This window comes from Passer montanus, unplaced genomic scaffold, assembly GCF_014805655.1.
Source record: "Passer montanus isolate IOZ18808 unplaced genomic scaffold, ASM1480565v1 scaffold12, whole genome shotgun sequence".
Lineage (NCBI taxonomy): Eukaryota > Metazoa > Chordata > Aves > Passeriformes > Passeridae > Passer > Passer montanus.
In genome coordinates, this window is record NW_024358722.1 from 11030992 (window position 1) to 11051445 (window position 20454).

Genomic DNA, 20454 nt, shown 5'->3' on the forward strand with positions numbered 1-20454 from the left:
CAACTTAGTACTTAATAGGGACTAAATAGGGGCTGTTCATCTGAAGTGCCTATGACTTTCACATACAATAAACATAGTTGCTGAATTAGATGCCTACCACTATATGAAATTGGTAATTTTTATAAAACATTTTATTGGACTCATTACATTTAATTTACAAACAGTGTGTGACCTGAGAATAGTGTAAAACATCTGCCTTCTTGTGTTGCATCAGTCCATGGGGGTCTGTAATTTTCTTTTTTTTCAACTTTAAATGTTCAAGAATAATGGAAGGCCAAGCCAAGTAATATTAAAAAACATCAAACAAAATAAAAGCTGAAAAATGTATATACATAAAACAGATCTGTGAAGCTGACGTGAAATATTTCAGATTAACTGGCCAGTTGATTAATGAAGCCAGAAGGAAAAAGTCCAGATCAAGTTTACCATTATGTGCGTGTGCACATGCAGACACGTGTATGTGTGTGTGTGTGTGTGTGTGTGTGTCAGATCAAGTTTACCATTATGTGTGTGTGCACATGCAGACACGTGTGTGTGTGTGTGTGTGTGTGGGTGTGTGTGTGTATGTGTTTCATGGAGTTCAAGTAACTCATATTTATACATTCTGATTTCTCTTGCCTTCATCAGTAGCCTACATCTTGCTAATTTATAATTGATTTATTTTACTCACAGGAAAAGTTTAGAGTTTCTGTTTCAGTGTTTAATTGGGGTGGGACAGGTTCAAACTGTTTTGCCAAGGCATTTAAGTGATGGTTCCACGTCATATGGGCATGGGAAAATGTCATAAATACCTGCAGAAAACCCCCGTTCCACCCCCATTTAAACTGAAATTCTTAAAATGTAAATCATCAGAAAAGCCATAATAGCAATCTCACTAAAAATCTAATATGAGGAATAAGCAGAAAGTTGTTTGCTTCAAAAACAACAAGGCTACAATGTATTAGCAGACTAAGGGAGCCCCTACTGTAACACCAAATCACGAAATAAAAACTGTCACTTCCATCCCTATTCCATAGATAAACTTGGGCCCACTGGTGCATGTGGGGCTGGAAGCTGGGGAACAATGACAACATTACAGCATTTGTGTTTGACAGGCTGGTTTTGGCAGTGTACATGCACATATGGCAAGAAATAAGTGAATGGACCTATTTGTGAGAGCCAGAGGAAAATCTGCAGCAGGGAAATTGGTGTCTCAGACTGAGACTCAGGAGATCTCATGAAATGAGTGTGGATATCTCAAAACTTCCCTAAAAGTTTCCCAGGGAACCTGCAATGAGAAATAAAGACTCAAAATATTTTTACATTATTTTCTCATATTTTTTTGGTATAAACATGACAAAAGACCTTTGGTTCAGAAAATGCACAAATGCTTGTGACAATAGACAGGAAAAAGATAAAAATGTCTGAAAGGATTTGGGACAGTACAGGCAAATAGGTAATATTTAAAATTTACTAATAAAAAGTAGGTGCTAGAAAGTATCATCTTCTCCTTTAAATTAAATATTCATTTTGGGGTCCCTAAAACAAAATATGATGAGGGATTTGGCACACTTTACAGATGAGCTCCAGGGGAACCTTTAGAATACACACCACTAGGCAGGAATAGAGATATCTGTGTGAGATGTTAGAAACTGCTTGAACAGGGACTCATGGAAGCCACATGGACTTAAGCAAGGTGTATCTCATTTTTATAACACATATTCCACATAAATGAGCTATGGAAAGTCAGATGAACAGGGAGAGTTAAGAATGGCTTGAAATTATCATGCCAAAATATAGAGACAGGAAAACAGAAATGTGAGGAAATCTGCAGTTCCAAAAAAGAGGATTGCCATCTTTTCTTATCAGATTCAAACCTAAAGGCTTTCTAGATGTTTCTACAACACAAAATAACCCCGCTTCTCTACTTAGAAGAGCTTTATGAGGCAGAGGAGTAGAATGTTAACAGCTTCATTTTCTGGTACCAATCTAATAAAAATGCCTTGCTTTAAAATATGTCCACCTTAAAGTCACAAATCAAGCAGTATAGTATATTTCTTACAAATATTTGTAATTACCATGAAGTAGTACAGGAGCCTTAAGAATGCAAAACAAAAAGAGGTCCTGAAGTAAAGCCTATTGACACTACCTCATACTTCACTGCTGCAGACACAAGGGTACAACACGCAGTAAAACTTCTTGCACGTGTCCAAGCTCAAGTCCTGATGCGCCTAAGAGAATAAACAAGGCCAGGAAAGTGATGTCTCAGAAATCAAACCTCTGGGTTAAAAGGCTTTCACAGTGCTCTCAAATCTATCTAGCAGGAGACAGTTTTCTTCCATTAAGGGTGTATTCAAAAAAAAACTTCTCTGGAGCTGCTCTAGCTGGGTCAAACACAGTCTACCCACTATTCTTTTTTTAATGACCTCCTGATCGTTATACAATCTTGACTAATTTCTGCAATTAGAGAGGCTCATTTTCAGAAACCAAGATGCTAATGTTCTTGAATTAGTTTTTATGGTTCGGGGCTTTTAATTTGAGATTTAAAAACCATCATAGCTCACAAAAAATCAAATAAACTGCAGCTAATGAAATTCACAGAAGTGGAGTGTTCACAGAACATTTCTCACTAGCTTTCCTGGATGATTTATTGACAGCTGGTTGTAAAAACAATTTTATTAAAGGTCATAATGTTTGGTTAGGAAAAAAAAAGTTTAATTTATGGTGTAATTAGCCTTCCTGCAATCGGCATGATGCCAGACCCATCACTTACGAACTTTGCCTGAAATAAGCTTGGTGGTTTTAATTATATCTTTGAGAGTGTGTTCAAAAGCAAGACCACAGTGCCACGGTGTTACTTTCTTTCTATAACCCCTTTATGGACATTACAATGGCCACAGGAACAGATTTACTTCCACCCATTGACAGTCACCCATGGCGGAGCACTACCCAAGGAGCACAGCAGAATCCCCACTCCCTGGAGAAAGCCATTTGGCATCTTCTCTCTATCCAAGCCTGCTATAATAGTTTGAGATGTGCAAGAATTACCAGGCTTTCTAAGCAGTTACAGCTTTTTTAAATGCCCTTGAAATGTCCTCTTTGCCCTGCCTGTTGTATGGCAGAAAGCCACACAGGTTCCCTACCTGGAGGGAGTCACTGTTGCTCTTCTGGGAAGCAAGGACTTCCATCAAGAGATACCCACATGTTTTCTCATGGTTCTCCATTTTATCCCTCAGCTTCCAGACAAGTTTTGCTGTTATTTATTTCTGATACACACCATTACATTTGTGGGGGAAGAAAAAGAAAGAAATCATACGAGATTAAGGGAGAGCGCCTGTTGTAGGTCTCCGGTAAATCCAGAGCCTGGTCCAGATGGTGTTAAACTGTTCAGCAGGAGCAGGGCCATGGATGATCACTAAGTACTCATACACAAAATGCCACTCAATTATTTGGAATTATCAACCTGGCCATGAATTTTTATTTCCACTCCTTCCCCTTGGTGCAGCATTATTTTCATGAGGTTTCCAAGACCATGAAGTTCACTGGGGGAGGTTTAGATTGTATATTAGGGAAAAATGTCTTCACCAAAAGGGTTGTCAAGCATTGGAACAGGCTGCCCAGGGAAGTGGGGGAGTCACCATCCCTGGAGGGATTTAAAAGACATGGAGATACGGCACTTAGAGACATGGTTAGTGGTGGACTTCGCAGTGCTGTGTTGATCTTAGAGGTCTTTTTCAACCTAAACAATTCAATAATCCTACGTTGTTGAGCAGAGAGCTGCAAACTCTTCAGAGACTGCCACATCCCTCTTAATTTAGGGAGAGCTCCTGATTTGAACTTTGGACGAAGATTTAGAAGATTTGTGTAGAGGCAAAGTCAGGACAGTCAGCACTGGCTTTCCTTTCACTAAATGCTGGAAGTGACAGTACAAATTTCCCGACTGAAGGAACATCCTGGGAGAAGCATACCTGCGGGGAGAAGTCCTATGACAGTCGTTAGGAGAGCATTAAGAGGCCCACATCCCAAAGTGTCAAGTTAATCCTTCCATCCTCCAAGCTGTTTCACACACAGCTTCACAGGGTATGTTGTCAAAAAATGTTTTCATGAAACTTAAGACATGAAAATCTGCCTAACACAGTAGAAAAATTATAAATCTAATGCCTAAAAATCCAAGAGCCTTAGCTGTGTTTTATTAGAAAACACTGCACATCAGCCATCCTACCTGCTTTTGTCACCTATAGCCTTAGTAAAAATTGACCAATGCATCCAGCTATATTTCCATCAATATTAAGTGAGGCAAAACAGAAAAAGAGCCTGAAAAGACCCATAGTTTTTCTGCAGAAACTCTCCCAGGAGGAACTTCAATTATCTCCCAGTGGGAGTCTCAAAATGGGCAAGAAAGGAGCCATGTTAAGAAGAAAAATATCAGAAATGTTAAGACAAACCAAACATTAATTCCACTTCTTGACTAAAACACTGTTGAAAAGAAAAAAGGCTTACAGCTGTGGGGCACCTAAGATCTAACACAGAGCTGTCTGATCCAATTAACATTTCTCTCATTTGTGACTACATTTGAGTTCTCCACACAAAACATCTCAGAAAGCCTTATCCGTCAAACCAACACAAACATTGAGGCATTGCCTGAAGTTAGTTAGCAGTGAGTATGCATCCATATTCGAGTTTCAAGGGAGAGCTTCATTGCTTGTGAACAGCCTGTACCAGAGCTGCATTCATTTTGAAGCACACATCCATGGCACTCAAGACTTTTGTTTTCAAGAAGCCAAAATCACACTGCCAGGTCCTGCTAGACCTGATACTAGAAGTTTTAGTGGCACTGCCTACTGCCTGCTTGAAGCCAATGTCTCAAGGAGGCACTAATGAGTGAGGTGACTCTCTCCTAGTTCCTGCGGTTACCATTAAGCACGTAAAGCTGTGTCTAGACATGGCTGAAGCCAAAGAAAAAGGTAAACACATTACTTTCTCTCTTTGTTAAGATTTCCTTGTGTTTTCTCCCAACTCACTCAAGAGCCATCACTCTTTCTCTGTTGCCCTATTTTCTAAGACACGTCATCACTTGCAAGACATGAGCAGGGCCAGGAAATGTGAAATTGTTCAAGAAAAGTACTTTCTCCCAGTGCCATAGAAAACAAGAGGCTCAGGTTGGGGGGAAGCAGTAAAACAGACAGCTGAGTAAGTGCTCGTTAAAATTCTGCTCTGCCCTTCCTTAGAAAGTCTATGATCACCAATTAATTCTCTTTACTTTGCTTTTACTAAAATAATGCAATATAGGTTTACAGAATCTCATGAGAACATGAGACTGCCCCTGTAATTTAATCTGAGAAAGACACATACTTCATCAAAAGAGCAGTTGGTTTCAATGATCTCCTAAGAGTCCCAAAGGGTTCTTTTTCTAATTTTTGAATACAATTATTAAATATTATTTGGCAGCATTGTGCTTTTCCTGGCTCAGCTTCATCAAAACAAATACTTTATAATTAATTTTGTTTCAGTCCAGTTGAATGGTTTAGAGTTAATTCCAATATAATTAAATCTTTTCTTTGGAATCCTTCTTGCCCTAAGTCTCCCCCTTTTCCTTCTCAGACTTCTACTTTGCCCAGCACTACCCTCCACGCATAGGTCAGATATGATTTTTGTAGGGGCTCAGATTTTTCTTCTCCCACTGATATAAAAAAGACCTCTTACAGGTTGAAGCTTCTAGTGAGTTTAACTCTTTCTTGTATATTGCATCAGTTTTGATTTTGTAAAGCTAAGGGATAAGTGGCTTAAAAAATGTATTACAAAATTAAACCGAAGAAAATAAAAATATGCTGCAAATTAAATAAATATATACACCACACTAAATTTAATTAGGAATCAGCTAATCAAGGAAATTGTATTAATTAAGGTGTCTTCTAGGGAGCCTAAGGATATCTAAATTACACAAACTTCTCCCTAAATCAAATAACACCTCATGTCTGAGATTTCCAAATAAATAACCACCAGTTCTGGTAGAGGCAGTGAAAGTAAATGCCACATTACGTAGTCTAAATGCCATTTTAGTACATTTAGTCAGCAGCCTCAGGAACTTCACTGTGGAGCTGGGCGCATGCAGAGACATCAGCCTGGCACCTCAGGGGCCCGTGCAGGACCACAGTGCCTGGAGTGAAGAAAGCCTTTTGCTGTGTGTGAACCCCTGAGAGCTACAGCTCCATGCTGGGCACTGGGCACTGTTGGGCTTTGCATGGTGTCTTAACCTTGCACATTTATTTAGTGTATTAACATTCATACCACCAGACTGCACATTTCAGATAAGGCCTATTGCAATTAAAGCAGGTAGTGGTAAACATTCATTAAAGCCCAAAACATAATGCTCAAATAGGTGGCGATGCAGTGAATTCAGGATTGGCAGATTTTCCTTCAGCAAATAAGCTTCGTTTCTGTACAAAGAATACCATTCTCTATCACATACTCAGGCTGATTCTGTTACCTTCTCTGTATCAACAGAGCTGGAGAAAACAAGCCTGAAAGTGCCCTGGCCATATGAAAACAGGATGGCTATTTTTAACTGCAAACTCTAACACACAGATAAATGTTATACTTGTTCCCAGCTTTAAAGAGTGACTTACTTTGACAAATTTATTGCTAATTGCACAAACAGTTTATTATGCAGGACCATAAGAAATCTTGGGGTCTAAAGGATGTGTACTAAGAAATTATTTAATCTGGCAAATACTGATGAATCAAGGCCTTATTTACCCAGAATTTGTTAAGTTCAGAGCTCTATGCTCTGCAGTAATTCTGTAGGTGACTACAAAAACGAATGGGGTTTAGGTCAAAATATTGAAACCTGGCTAGCTAATATTAGGCTAGTTACTCAGATACTCAGATTGCCAAGTAGGCTGGCAAATTTTTATACTCAGTGAGTACTTCCAGCACAGAAACCAATGACTTTTGACTTCAGCATCCAACCTGTTCACCCTCTTCATTGACTTGTAGCTGATTTTCTAGCCTACTTGCCCAGCCTAGCTTCTCCATCTATGCCAGCCTCACCCTGTTTGTCACAGGGAAAATCAGCCCCGTTTGTTCCTCCTCTCCTCCATTTTAATGTTCATTGCTCAGCCAGAGACAGTTTTCTAGCTTGACTGTTACCAGCTAACTTCTTTTTTCCATTCTTCCCAGTGTCTGAGGAATTGTCTGAATCCAGATCCCAGTTTGTGACTGACTGAGAAAATAGCTAACAGGTGCCCCATCTCCAAGCCTCATGCTCTGCAAGTCTGTTTCTTTTATAAGAAATGGGTGTTTCTACCTAAAATCCCATAATGGCAATATTCTACCACTGATTTAAGAAAAGGAAAGAAACAATTATTAAAACAATATTTCAAAATATGAGCTGCAGACAGCTGTCTCCCACACTTACCAGGTTGAGTTACAATATAGCTCACTTTTAAAACAAGCCTTCATTTCAGGGAACCACAGAGAGTCAACTGGCACATAAATCAGCTTTCTGTAAAATAGGGAACAGTGGTCATTGGAAAGGTGATATGCAATGTAAATACAAAAATATCCAAAAAGCACACTCTTTCTTAGACAGATTTGGGTAACTCCTATTAGTGACAAAGACAACAGTCCATATTGTTTTAAACTATTTATCTCAAGAGAGCTCGTAAGTAGCATGGAACGTGCTGGATGAGTATTGTACAACTGCTCTTTAAAGACAAAGTCCACTGGTGCTTATGAATCAGCTGCATATTTCCTTTTGACTAAGCATGTGTCAGTCAAATCTGTTCCTTAAAAACTCTGAAGCTGAAGTGTTATTAAAAAAACAATGACAATCAAACACTTAAAGGAAATCTTCTTTCCTTTAAAACACATATGCTAATAACGTCAAAATATTTTGCATGAACACTTATGTGTTCATATGCAAAGTATCACATGTCTTTTGTCTGATTTTTCTTCCTTCCCAAAATATGCAGTACCTGTTTTGCAAATAGTCCTTGAACATCTCGGGTCAAGCAGTACTATTGTAAGAGAGTTTAATTCTTCATGTTTATCAGTGGTACGTACCTCAGGGAAACAAACTCAGTGCGCTGTCTAGTGAACACCTGTGTTTTATTCCATTATCTTACCTGGTGTGATGCTGGGGTAGCGTTGGGGTGAAAGGCAGAAAAGAACCTGGCTCTCATCTGCATCCTGTGGCAGTCAGCAGCACTGACCTCCCTCAGATGAGAGGAGACCTTCTGCAACGACCACTGAAGTCAGCAGGGATATCATTGCAATATGCTCGGGGTCTCTTCCTGCCTTCTAATTTGTGAATGAGGTTTTTATTATTTATATTTCCTCAAGAAAGTTAAACTAACTGTTGTTTGTTCATCACATTGAAGTTCTCAGTGACATATTAATATTTACAGAGCATTTTTGTTCTCAGTTTATAGTTGTCATTTAAAAAAAATTCTATTTGTTTTTCTGTTTGGCTCTTGGTTGTTAGGAGGACCATCTTGATTAGTCCAAAACTTCCAGTGGAACAAGAGAAGAAACACAGCTTTTTCCTTATCTTTTTCTTATTCCTACTCAATCTCTTTAAGAAATGTCTACAGTAAATTAACATTTGCCAAGTGTGAGAAGAGAAGTAGAAATTAATCTTCAAGCCGGGTTTTATCCCCGATGAACTTTGTGTGAAAGCCACATTAACAGAAGTTCCTTCCTGAATGTCTGCTTGCCAGATGGAAATTTATCTTTGAAATCTGTACAGTAGTATGACATTGCTGACGTGTTATTTCTATGCAGTTTGTCTGTGCATCACTGTTCTCTCAGGAAAGAATAATCAATCCATTGTCAGCTCAAAATATAATTGCTTGTTAATATCCCCTGATGCTGCAAGAATCTTTAATCAAACCTAAACATAAAATAACTCATGCCGAAGTTTGCTTTTTTCTTCATTAATAAAGCAAATAAAAATATAGCAAGCCATTAGGCTGATGGAGTTCACTGATAAGGACTATTATATTTATTTATTTGATTGAAGACACTATTTTAAAATACGCATTTAAAACAATTAATTGTTCTATTTAATCTTAATTAAATTTTACTACATTCATATTTGCATAGATTACTTTGTCATCATAAAATACTTCAAAATATACAAAATATATTCAAAAATACTTCAAAATAGTGTTTTAAAATAGGTGAAAGTTTCAGGAAGAACGTATTTTATTTTTCACTTTTACTCAAAACACCTGCTAGAATCAAACACAGATTCCTTGACAGATTCATTTTTTTCTTCATTTCCTTTTCTGATACTTAGAACTTAATGAGCTCACAAGAACTTTATCCTCTTGTGTATCAGTGCACTAGTATGAGAGCATCTGCCAGAGTTATTTCCCTCGTGGAATGCTCACATCACAAAAGCCAGCTGAGTCTCCTTGTTCTGGTGAATAAGCCCAGGTAAGAGCAAATTTCATTCTGTTCTGGCTTTGCCACCAAAAACTGCCATGAGAATCCTGTCCCATCAATTGGTGTACAGACAATGGAGCCAAGATTAAAGTTTTCCATTTACCTCTCTGCATGAACACTGGATAAAACTGCAAAATTCACCTCCTGCAAAAGGAGATGAGAGTCACTGGGCCAGGAATTAATCCCAGCTATTTCTTCATTTGGCCTAGCTGGATGTTTCCTGGTACTAAAGCAGTGGCTTCAAAGAAACCACCTATTACTCATAAAAATCAGCAGAGCCTGAAATATCACCAACCTTCTTGTTAAACTCTGGAAAAATCCTGAAATAATTTCACTAAGACAGTAAACAGTATGAGGTAGCAACAGGGTTTTTGAGAGGGAAAAATGTGGTTTCCTCTTAGCTGGATCTCACTGCTGACATAAAACTTTTCTGACATTCAGCTCTGCTCAAAAAGTACCAAAGACTATCCCTGCCTAAAACCTTTGTAATAATCTTCTGTGGTTCGAGTTTCTAGCTGAACTAACAGAGTTTTGTTTCATAGCCTTGTGTCGTAACCTTGATGTCTTTGCATGTATCTTCAGGTGGGACGAGAAGAGGTAAAAAGTCCCATATAAACAAATATAAATATTTCCCCAGGAAAGAAAGTGAAAGAAAAAAAGGGGAAACAGGATTGATTAGTGTAGCTAGAATTTTGATTTCTGACTGTTTATTGTCCCAGTTGTGTCAGGAGTAAGTTTTTCCATGTTCATGCATGGGGACCTTCCCGAACTAAGAGTTGGATAAAAAACCTTGTGCTGACTCTACTCCTCTTGCTCTTATATTTCTGGGCACATCAGAACAGAGTGTCTGCCTCTCATCTTCTGTGCTGATGAGCAGAGAACAGGACCTCAGTACAGGAGCACAAAAAAAAGAAAAAAAAGAAAAAAAAAATAAAAGAATAAGCAAATGCTGCTCAAATCAAGCTGAGAGCATGACAATATAAACTGTGAACTCTACTGCCTTTGAGGAGGGATTTATGCCTATGCCATGACTCCAACATACAACCTACCTGCTCTTAGATGTCTCAGGAGATCTACTCTCTCTCTTCCCAGCATAGCTCTTCCCCAATAAAGCCGCACTCCCTGGCTGCCTTCTGTCAGGATGTGTTGCTGAATTTTTTTCATCCCTTCCCTCTTCTCTCCAAACTAAGCTGCTCCATAGGACAAATTGTAGGGACACACATGGGCTGAGTCACATTTGAGATGTGCCACTGCAGCAAAAGGAGACATAAAAGGGGAAATAACATTCTGCATTTCAAGAATATGAGAGTAATGCCAATTTTTTCCCAAACATTTTTCCTCTAGCATTGTTCTGCACTAGAAAAAATACCATAACCTGGCAGAAAGACAACTTCCTTGTGAAAGTCAAAATAGAGAGACTTGTAATAGAACACGGGTTAGAAATTAAACTACAGGACCATTATTGTACTTTCTTGATGCACAAATCAATGCATTCAAGTTTTATACAAACTATAAAAATCTGCATGAGTTTCTCATCATATCCATTAACAAGTAAACCTTAGGAAAAGCATTTTCCCATTTACCCATCAGCACTCCTTATTATGCCAATCACAGGCTCTTTGTTTAAAGGGCACAGTGGGCATCTTCCCAAGGTTTTATGTTTACTCCTCTGCTGCCCTCCAGATTAATGAGACCTGAGCCCCTGCTCCTGCCGCTCTCAGACCTCTCCTTCATATTTTGCTGACAACCAAACCTGCCCTTCCTCCTTTCCATTTGATGTAGAATTTATATCAGCCACATGGGAAAAGGAGGAGCAGCTTCAACCACTGACTTTCATCTCCATGTGAAAGGCAAGGCAACGTATGGGGCAACAAGGAGCATTGAAGTCCTCAGCATAAATGTTGTTGCTCATTACAAGCTCCCTCTCTAGGGATTAAAAAAAATCTTCAAAGGGGAATTGCTCCAGTCTCACACACGCCAGCGTTCCTTCTCACACACACGCGCCTTTCACATCTCATACATGTGGTTTCCACGCAGGAAACAATTACTGTAATTAATAGACCCAAATAACCCCACTGTTCATTTAAAAATGCACTTTAAATTGACAGTGGCACAAAAAAAAAGCGGCTGGGTGCTTAGGTCTCATTATCCATGTGGACTAAAAACCTGGTTGTGTATATAGACTGTCAGCTCTATATTTTTCCAGACCTATCACATCAAGTTCAACTCCAATACAAACCAAAATATGCTCAAGGTTTGAATGTTCTCCAGGAGGCACTCAGACATCATTGTTTCTCCCTACAACTCCTAGGAGCTATTTCGTCTAGACTGAAATATATGTGACTCACATGGGCAAAGGGGGTCTTTTTCCATCAAGAGACAGAGGTTAATATTTGCTGGGGACCATAACATCTCTCAGATAGTAGATTAAATTAAGGATTCTTGTTTATCCAGTAGGGAACATTTCCCTTTGCTTAAAGTTATTGTTACTCAAAAAGAAAAAAAAAGGCAGGAGCATATATTATAACTTTTACCACAAAACCATGATTTTTTTCTTTCAGTACCTTCAGTAAGAAATATAACATATTGTGATTTTGCCAGTGAATTGATAACTATTACTTTTATCAGTTTGAACTGCTTTTTCCTCCTGCTGCTCGACTGCAGAAGCTGCTGCATCCCTCAGACTGGCAAGATCCATGACCAAACCCAGTAGAACCCTTTGCTCGTGACTGTGAGATCAGGAGTCTCTAAAGCAGTGGTACACACATCCAAGGATGGGATGGGATGGGATGGGATGGGATGGGATGGGATGGGATGGGATGGGATGGGATGCCAGCAGGAGGGAATAGGTTCATGAAGGAGTAACCCACAGCTCCGAGCTGTGGCTGTGGAAGCAGAGGGGCTGCCAGTGTGAGCAAAGGCTCCGCAGGGCCACTCCCCCTGAGCAGCACCCTCTGCCTACAGAGACTCCAGCACTCAGCTCCTCCGTGCCTGGGGGAGAAAAAAGGAGCAAAATTTGGCCCTGCACCCATGGAGCTGAAAGCTCCCCCCCGAGCACAGAGCTCCTCACAGAGGGTCTGCTTTGCTGTGACCCTGAGATACGGCGACACTTGAGTAGATGGAGTAGCACAGCAATCAATTTTTTTCACCTCTTGTTTCTTTTCTTTAGCAGTGCTGAGAAAACCCAGGCCATATCAGCTGGTGCAACAGCTCAATGTGTTGTTCAGTTCACATATCTCGCATGAATCATCCATTTAATTTTGAACTCTTACTTTAGCTTTTCAAAATAAAGAGTTTGGGGTGGGTTTTTTTTAAGGCCCATGGGAAGAATATGTTAGATTTGACTTCTGGTATTTGTCTTTCATATGTTTCAGTGAAATTAGTTAGATCTGGAAAATGTTGCCCTTTACCTGGTAATTCAGGAAACCAAAGAAACTAATACATTTATCAAATGAACAGAAATGGCCCTCTGGATTTCAACAAAGTTTCCTTTTGTTGTATATACTAAATTCCAGTATAATCAATTTTCTACACATCATAATGTTTTAGAACAAAGGTTGAAATGACAATGAAACTTGATTTTTATAGCTCTTTGCCTGCAGAAGAGAGAAAAGAAAGTAACATTTTATAGTGTCAATGTACACCGAAATAAATCCAGGAGCTCTTTTTGACAAGAAAGGCCACAGTAGTTCAATTCAGAGAGTTAAAGGGCTTTTAGGCTGTTCTAGAGGGCTGTGATTGAACAACACATTAAAAAATATATATTATGGAAAAAAAAGAACATATGAAGGTGAAAAATTTTGGTTTAATTTGCATTGAAGTGAAATGACCTCATAATAGGGGTTGACAAAAGAATTAAAAATGTGCCTAATAATGCACATAAACTCCATCAGACCTTCCTAAATCTGCCTGTCTCTTATGAGCAGAGAAATGCTTTTTCTCTCTCATTCTCACTCGTAATTTGGACACACATAGTGATATCTGCTGGCAAAACAGCTCACACGCATTTGTCAAAACAGCAGATGGGGAACTAAAAGCCCTGGATGTATTTACTCATTAGGGGATCCTTTCAATCTGCCTCTTTGCTGTGGTTTCTGGGTTTCCTCGAGAAGTCTGGGTGCTCCCTGGAAGCTAAGCACTGTTGCTTTCTGCGGGAGCATGTATTATATATCCCGGTACAAGAGAACAGCAGCAGCATTGCTAACTCAGTGTTTTACTACAGGCTTAAGTGTTTGGTGTTTTCTTACATCTTCAGCTTCTGGAAGCAAGAACAGTTTTTTTGGTTTTGTCTTTATTGCTTTACAGGAATGTAATTTTTATCCCATGTGGTAATGAGGAAAAATTACCCAAACACACTTGAAGGCATCAGAAGCAAAACAAATAAAAGGGACTAATTATACAACATCTAGCTTTCCAAGAAAACAGTGCTGAATGGTTAGTCTCACATAGTCTTACTGAATGCCTTCTTAACAGCTTTAGAACCTTCCAACCAATTCCACCTGCATTTGATATAAAGGAAGGGCCAGCCACAGCTTCACATATTTATAACAGAGAGAGACATAGGGCTGCCAAGCCCTGTGGCTCAGGGAAGTACATGCTTTCACAGCTCATGACTCTATGTGTGTGTGATCTCACAATGGCACATGATTTTGACAATTTTTCTGGAACATCAAACCTCCCAATCACAGAGCCACTACCATGGGACGTGAGAAAGGTGGGTAAATGCACATACTGGCTGAGAGTGATGGTCCTGTACTCCAAGAAACCCTTGAGCAATGGATTCCATTGCACTGAACGCATCAGGGGGTTGGCAAAAGAAGGCAAACGGGTTGCTCCACATTGCCATGAGCTCCCCCTGGGAAACACTGCACTCTTCCCCAACACCACGTAACACAGACAATGGGAGCCTCAAAAGTGAAGGGCATTGACTGCCACAGCATGTTTGTCCAAAGGTCTGCAGGTAGAGATGAGCTTCACAGTCACTTAGCAGCCGTGTAAAGCTGATATAAGGTACAGACCTATACAAGCCCAGGCTCCCTGTAGCTCTGTGAGCTCAGCAGGAGGAAATTCAAGGACCTCCACATATGGACAAGCCACTGTCATAAGCCTCTGATAAAGGAAAGAGGAGCTGGACGTAGGAGCTGGACTTCAGACCGTGAAGTTTCTTCTTCTGTTACAGAATTGTAGTGGAAGCAACAGCTGTTAACAATTCACTGAACTAAAATGAAGGAAAAAGTATTTACTTTGATATTTGTTTCTGAGCTGCTGATATTTCAATGATAAAGCTGCCATATATGAAGATGTGTGGATGTGAACAACCACAATGCCTCTGTAGATTCACCTATTGGAAAAAAAGCAGTATCATTTTGCTCACAGAAACTTGGATGCAAATTTCATTTTATTGCTAATTCCTGGCAGAGAACTACAAGTTCTTATTTTACTGTCTTTTCTATGTGATGCATCATTACCCACACAACTCTTCTAGTTGTGGTGTGTACTGTCAAATCCACAGGGCAAATCCAGGAACCCTACAGACTAAAAACTTTTATGCTTTTGCCTTAGGGTTCCCAAGTTTTCAAGAGACACCAATAAACAAATTTTTAGGAATTTTCAGGAGAATATTTTCACATACCACAACATTTACCTATAAACAGCTTCAAAAGAAACTTCCACCTTGCTAGGTCACATATACTTTCTTACCTCTCCCTTCCCTTTGCAGAAAAGAGGGGAAGGAGTTAGAATACACAGAAAGAATAATATTTAATCAGACCCTTGTAAAAACGTTTAGACTGAAAGAAAGAACTGCAGTGAGAAAAGACTATGGAAAGCTCATGCAGTAACAGATGATTCAGCTCACCTTCAGGGATTACTGTTACTGTGCTACCAGGTTTCTTTGATCTGAAACCACACTTTGACCTTAGGATGTATTTGCTGAGCACTCACAAATAACCTAGGCCAGTGACTTGCAAAAGTTGGTTCAGGACTTGCCAAAAAAGAGATTTGTTAGGAAAAAAATAAAAAAGAGTGAACTCAGGAAACCTCAGACTGGAAGAGAAAATGGTTGCAGGGAAAGGTCACCTGCTCTGAATTTAGTATCTGGATAAAAAGGCTACTAAACAACAAGACTCAAGGAAGCAAGTCAAGTTCAGAAAAAGGAGGCACAAAAGATTTAAGGCAAAAAGCTGAACAGCATAGATAATGCACACTCTACAGAGATAAACAGTTCCAGTGTCTGTATATGGCTGCCTCTTTCAAATGAGTGTCGGGTATGAAAGGAAACAGGAGGCAGAGAATGGGAAGAGAACAGATGCTGACTCCAAGCCCTAAGGAAATACATTCAGGGCAGAAGAGAGTCAAGTGTGAGAGATGAACCTTTCTCCATTTACTCAGGCAACACTATTATTAACATCCCAAACACTTGTCTGAGGAGCAAACTCCTGACCACTCTCATGTCCTCAGAAAGGGAGCCCTGGCTCTGCCTGAACAGTTCCTGTGTGCAGTGGGGAAGGGATTTAAAAGAAGGAGGCCTCTGGGGGAAGTGGCTGCCTCATGCAGAGGCTCAAATACACCATTATAACATCTGCCTGTATGGAGGACTGTATCAGACAGCAGGATTCATTCCCCATCTATTTACTTCCCATATAAACACTTCCAGTGGCATTTTTCACAGATCTGCTCTCTCTCTCATGAAGTTGTGCCAGGAGAGCTGGCAGAACTTCATGCAGCAATAAATGAGCACCACAGTAGCAGTTCTGTGTTCCATGTACAACAGACCAATGACAAGTCTCACCAGCACTGCATCTCTGACATTGAGCTGCAAAAAAAAAGTTTCAGCAGAAGATTGAAGGCTGGGCAATCAGAAGCTATGGAATAATACTCATTCACAATATTGGCAAAACTTTTTCCCTAAAATATGGGACTAATAAAAGTGTTTCTTAGAGGATATATGTGTCTGTAAAGTCAAAGAGAGGAAGGAAGAGATTACAACACTTCAATACGTGTCAGATCTTCAGTAAAAGTCTCTCCAGCAGTATGGTGGTATCATAAAAAATAGCTGCTTTTAGGTGTTTCCATCCACAGGGCAATGGATTATGGAAACACAAGTAGAGTCCTAGACCAACCACACAATTAGCCCCTGTCTGAAAACAGATGCGTGCTGGTAAATACCTGAGACTACTTCTAGCATCCTACATCATTTTATGGAGATGACCTAATTGTTCCACAAAAGTGTGAAACTATTTCCAACCTAAATTTAGCTATTTTCAGTTTCATACCTGGGATTGATGTTAAAGTGACCTCTTTTCAGGCTTTCCATCATGGAAAACCTTATCATTATAGATGGGGACAGATACCTTTGCCACTGCATTTTATGCCAGGTTGAAACAAAGCTGCATATATTATCTGATTAAGCCTTATAAAAATGTGCAAAATCTGAACAATGGAGCTTTTGTGCATAGATGGAGTCAAGGAAATGGATGCTCTTTGGGACCTCTTGAACTTTATGTTCTCTGCATGAATGGCAGAAAACATGAGTTCTGATGATTAGCCATTTTCTTCTGGGAGTTAATGATATTCAGTACTCAGCAGAATTTAATTCCTGCCACAATTTTTGTTTATGAATAGGTTATCAGCTCCTTTGGCATTCTATAGTTCCACTAAAGAGAGCAGAATGAACTAATTTTGTCAGCCTCTGCACCTACAGCTTTCTCTCAGAGCCCCTTTGTGTAGAACTGAAGGTCTGGTGCTTTGGCCTTTGAGTACCCCCTGTACAATAATGCTACAGCCCGTACTTCCCACACTCAAATGATGTGATCCCTGAGCTCTCTGAAGCAGGCTGAGTCCTGTCAGGGAGGCTAGTGGTCAACATGGCCAAAAAGTCTGTAAATTTTTCCATGGCATTCCTGTGAAAATTCCACCAGGAAAAAAAAAAAAAAAGGACAAAAAAAAAACCCACCAAAAAACCCACAAAACTGCAGAGGCAGAAAGAGTTGTGTGGTAACTGCAGTAAAAATGAACTCATACTCGTTCTCCCATCCAGCATTGCAGAGGCCAATCATGCTAATTCTTACACATCAGTACTCAGTTATAATGACATTATTTGCCTTGGCAAAACAGCTGGAAAAAAAAGCGGAATATCACTAGGGGAGAGTGGAGACTTAGATCATATTCCCATGTCATTTTTTTATGATTTCCATTAAAAGTATAAATCCTGCTAATAAATTGTTAAGACTTATAAAAACTATGCTAAGCAAAATCTTCAAGTTAGAGAAAGAGAACACAGAACCCTACCGGTAAAGATGGAACTTACATGTCTAAAAGTTTTAATGTTGCCATTTCTTTGCACTTTTGACCTTTTGATGTTGAAATAGTCATTATACCTCTTTATTCTGAAAGACATATAGATATAAATGCATATATATAAAATTGTACACATAAAGATATATATGTGTATGTAAAGAATACTCCTAGATTGGATATTGGGAAAGATTCCTTCACTGACAGGGTTGTCAAGCACAGGAACTGGCTGCCCAGGGAAGTGGTGCAGTCACCACCACTGGTGGATTCAAAACATGTATAGATGTGCCACCTGGGGACATGTTCAGTGATGGACTTGGCAGTCCTGGGTTGATGGGGGTCTTTCCCAACATAAATGTTTCTATGAATCCAGTGCAAGAGTATTTTGGTACTGGGTGTGAGAGGTCTGGGGAGCATTTTACTGGTCTGAAACTGGACAACTAGCTGTATGATAACACATCCAAATGTTGCTTTTATATAGCAGAGATCCAAGGACTCATATTTCATTCCAAAGGCAAAAGAAATATAAGTTCAATCTCAGCAAAAATCCTGGGCAGCACCTACTCCCTCATGGGAGTTGTGAATCATAGGTGATGTGAAACACAATGCTACAAGAGGAAATTTCAGTAATATTATTTTTATCATGCTTATCTCAATCCTAATGTGTTATTCTTTGTACTTGACACAGGAACGTGTGTGAAAAGAGACTGTCCAAGAAAAAATGTTTTTAAATTTTTACTGACAAAGCACACAAAGAGTAAAAGGCTAGCCCCAAAAAAAATAAAGCAACTGCCTGGATACAGAGGATAACTTCAAGTTCCCTCATGAGGAGTCCAGTGTTCTCTGCATTGAATCATTCAGCTGTCTACAGAAGCCAGCCTCTCTGTGGCTAAATCTTGTTAGTATTTCCATCCATCACTGCAGTGTTCTTTGATCAAGACAATAATAAAAGTCTTGGGGCATAGGAGAAAATGTTAGTTTTCTTGTAACAATCCTACTAGCATTAACTCATGTATCATAGCATGAATGAGACCTGCATGGTTTGGTCCAAAGCTCCCATATAATTCCTACATGCTCCTGCTCCAGATTCCTTAAACTCTTGTTTAAAATCCAATCCATACTGTTAACCTAAGGATTTTACAAACAGTATTCTCAGTATGAAAAGGTTAACAATCACTGAAAATTAGCGTAACTTCAAGAATCAACTTGTTTGGAGAGCCAACTACATCTACATTCTGCTAACAGTAAACACTAATTAACAATGTCTGCTAGCACTAACATAAATCACAACTGTCCCTTTTCCTCTCCTGGCACTGCACTGGAAAATATCAAACCAGCAGAAATACTTGGAATGTTTCTTACTTCTTTTATTTTTTTAAATTTTATTTTATTAATGATAAAATATTGGATGTCAACATGCAATGCTTTGTGCATTGCATCAGACAGCTCAAACACTAATTGTGATGAATGGAAGTGGAAGGGCCAAGGTTACAGGCATTTAAGAAGGCTCTGTGGATTGCAAATATTAGGATTGATTAAAGGTCAAATGCTTTATGGATTTATCAGTGTTGTATACATTTTCTCATGACATAGAATCACTTACACTACCTACAAAATGAAATAGAAAAGAGCTGCAAATCAGATAATTTTAAAGTCTTTAACCCACATACAGGCTTAGTCATTGAGAATAGTTAGGCACAGAAATGTTTTGATTAGTCAAGCAATAAACCAGACAACTCCCCACAACCCACCCTTTAATAATTCTAGCTTCCCCCAGGTTCATAGGTAACAGTCATTATCAATTAATGCTTAATATTTACAAACACACACTCTGGGAAAAAATATATTCTTACAGTGTTGCTTAAAATCTCTATTTATTTAAACGAACTACCCTTGGTCCAGAGAGGATCTTTAAGTTAATAGTTTACCCTTGTCCTGTCTTCCTTGTTTTCTGGGAAAACAGAGTTTGAGATGTGTATCTCTATATTGTCTTTGATGCAAAGAATTTTCTAGGATCCAGACAAGCAAATAAATTACTGTCTCCATTTGTATCACACCGGATTTGAACTGACCTTCCTGAAGGCTGTATTTCCACTGGCACAGAGCAGTAGAAGCTGGATGTGCACAATTTTCTGGTGCTTTTTTGTTTAAGAAACTGTGTGAGGTGTCTCTGCTGGTCTCACCAACACCAGGACTGAACCTTTAGCTCAAACCCTGCAACATACTTATATATAGTACCTACTTCAGGCAGGTGAAATCAGTTTGAGATCAGTGGCTTTATTCTGCTGCCTCAGAGACTGATGGAACTGCCCTGCAGAGCCCCTTTTGCTGCCCTTGGAGCTCTGCCCCACACGAGCCCACACGAGGGTCACATCCAGGGGCATCTCCGTGTCCTTCCAGTACAGCTGCTGCCACCCCCAGGAGCAAGTCCTGGCCTGGGATTTGCAATCCACACTATTTTTTGAACGTTACTGAAAGCAATGGAAGTAGCAACTTGGTGGAATCCCACCACAGTCTTGCATCTGCATTTTAGGAGTCTTTGCTCTGTGCATGTCTTTCACAGTCGACAAACAGCTGGGTAGGCTGAGCAGACACAGAGGAAGGAGAGGGTTTCCTAAGCCAAAGCTTTTCTTTTGTAGGTTATTATTTGCTCCTGTTCTGAAAGATGCTCATAAAGATCATCTCCTCCCACAGTACTGACAGTCATATTCAGCAAAGAAACCCTCCAAA

At 39.5% G+C, this 20454-nt stretch overlaps 1 long non-coding RNA gene across 2 annotated transcripts in view; it reads right to left on the bottom strand.

Moving 5' to 3' along the window:
- Nucleotides 1-20454, bottom strand: part of LOC120496973 — a 43391-nt gene that overhangs the window by 11871 nt on the left and 11066 nt on the right. Inside the window, exons 3-5 of one of the 2 annotated variants that reach the window (XR_005626383.1) lie at nt 10479-10679; nt 7397-7483; nt 2129-2210 (exon numbers count right to left, since the gene is read on the bottom strand). This is a non-coding gene — a long non-coding RNA (uncharacterized LOC120496973). The remainder of the gene's footprint in view (nt 1-2128; nt 2211-7396; nt 7484-10478; nt 10680-20454) is intronic. The other variant, XR_005626382.1, reaches the window with a different exon arrangement.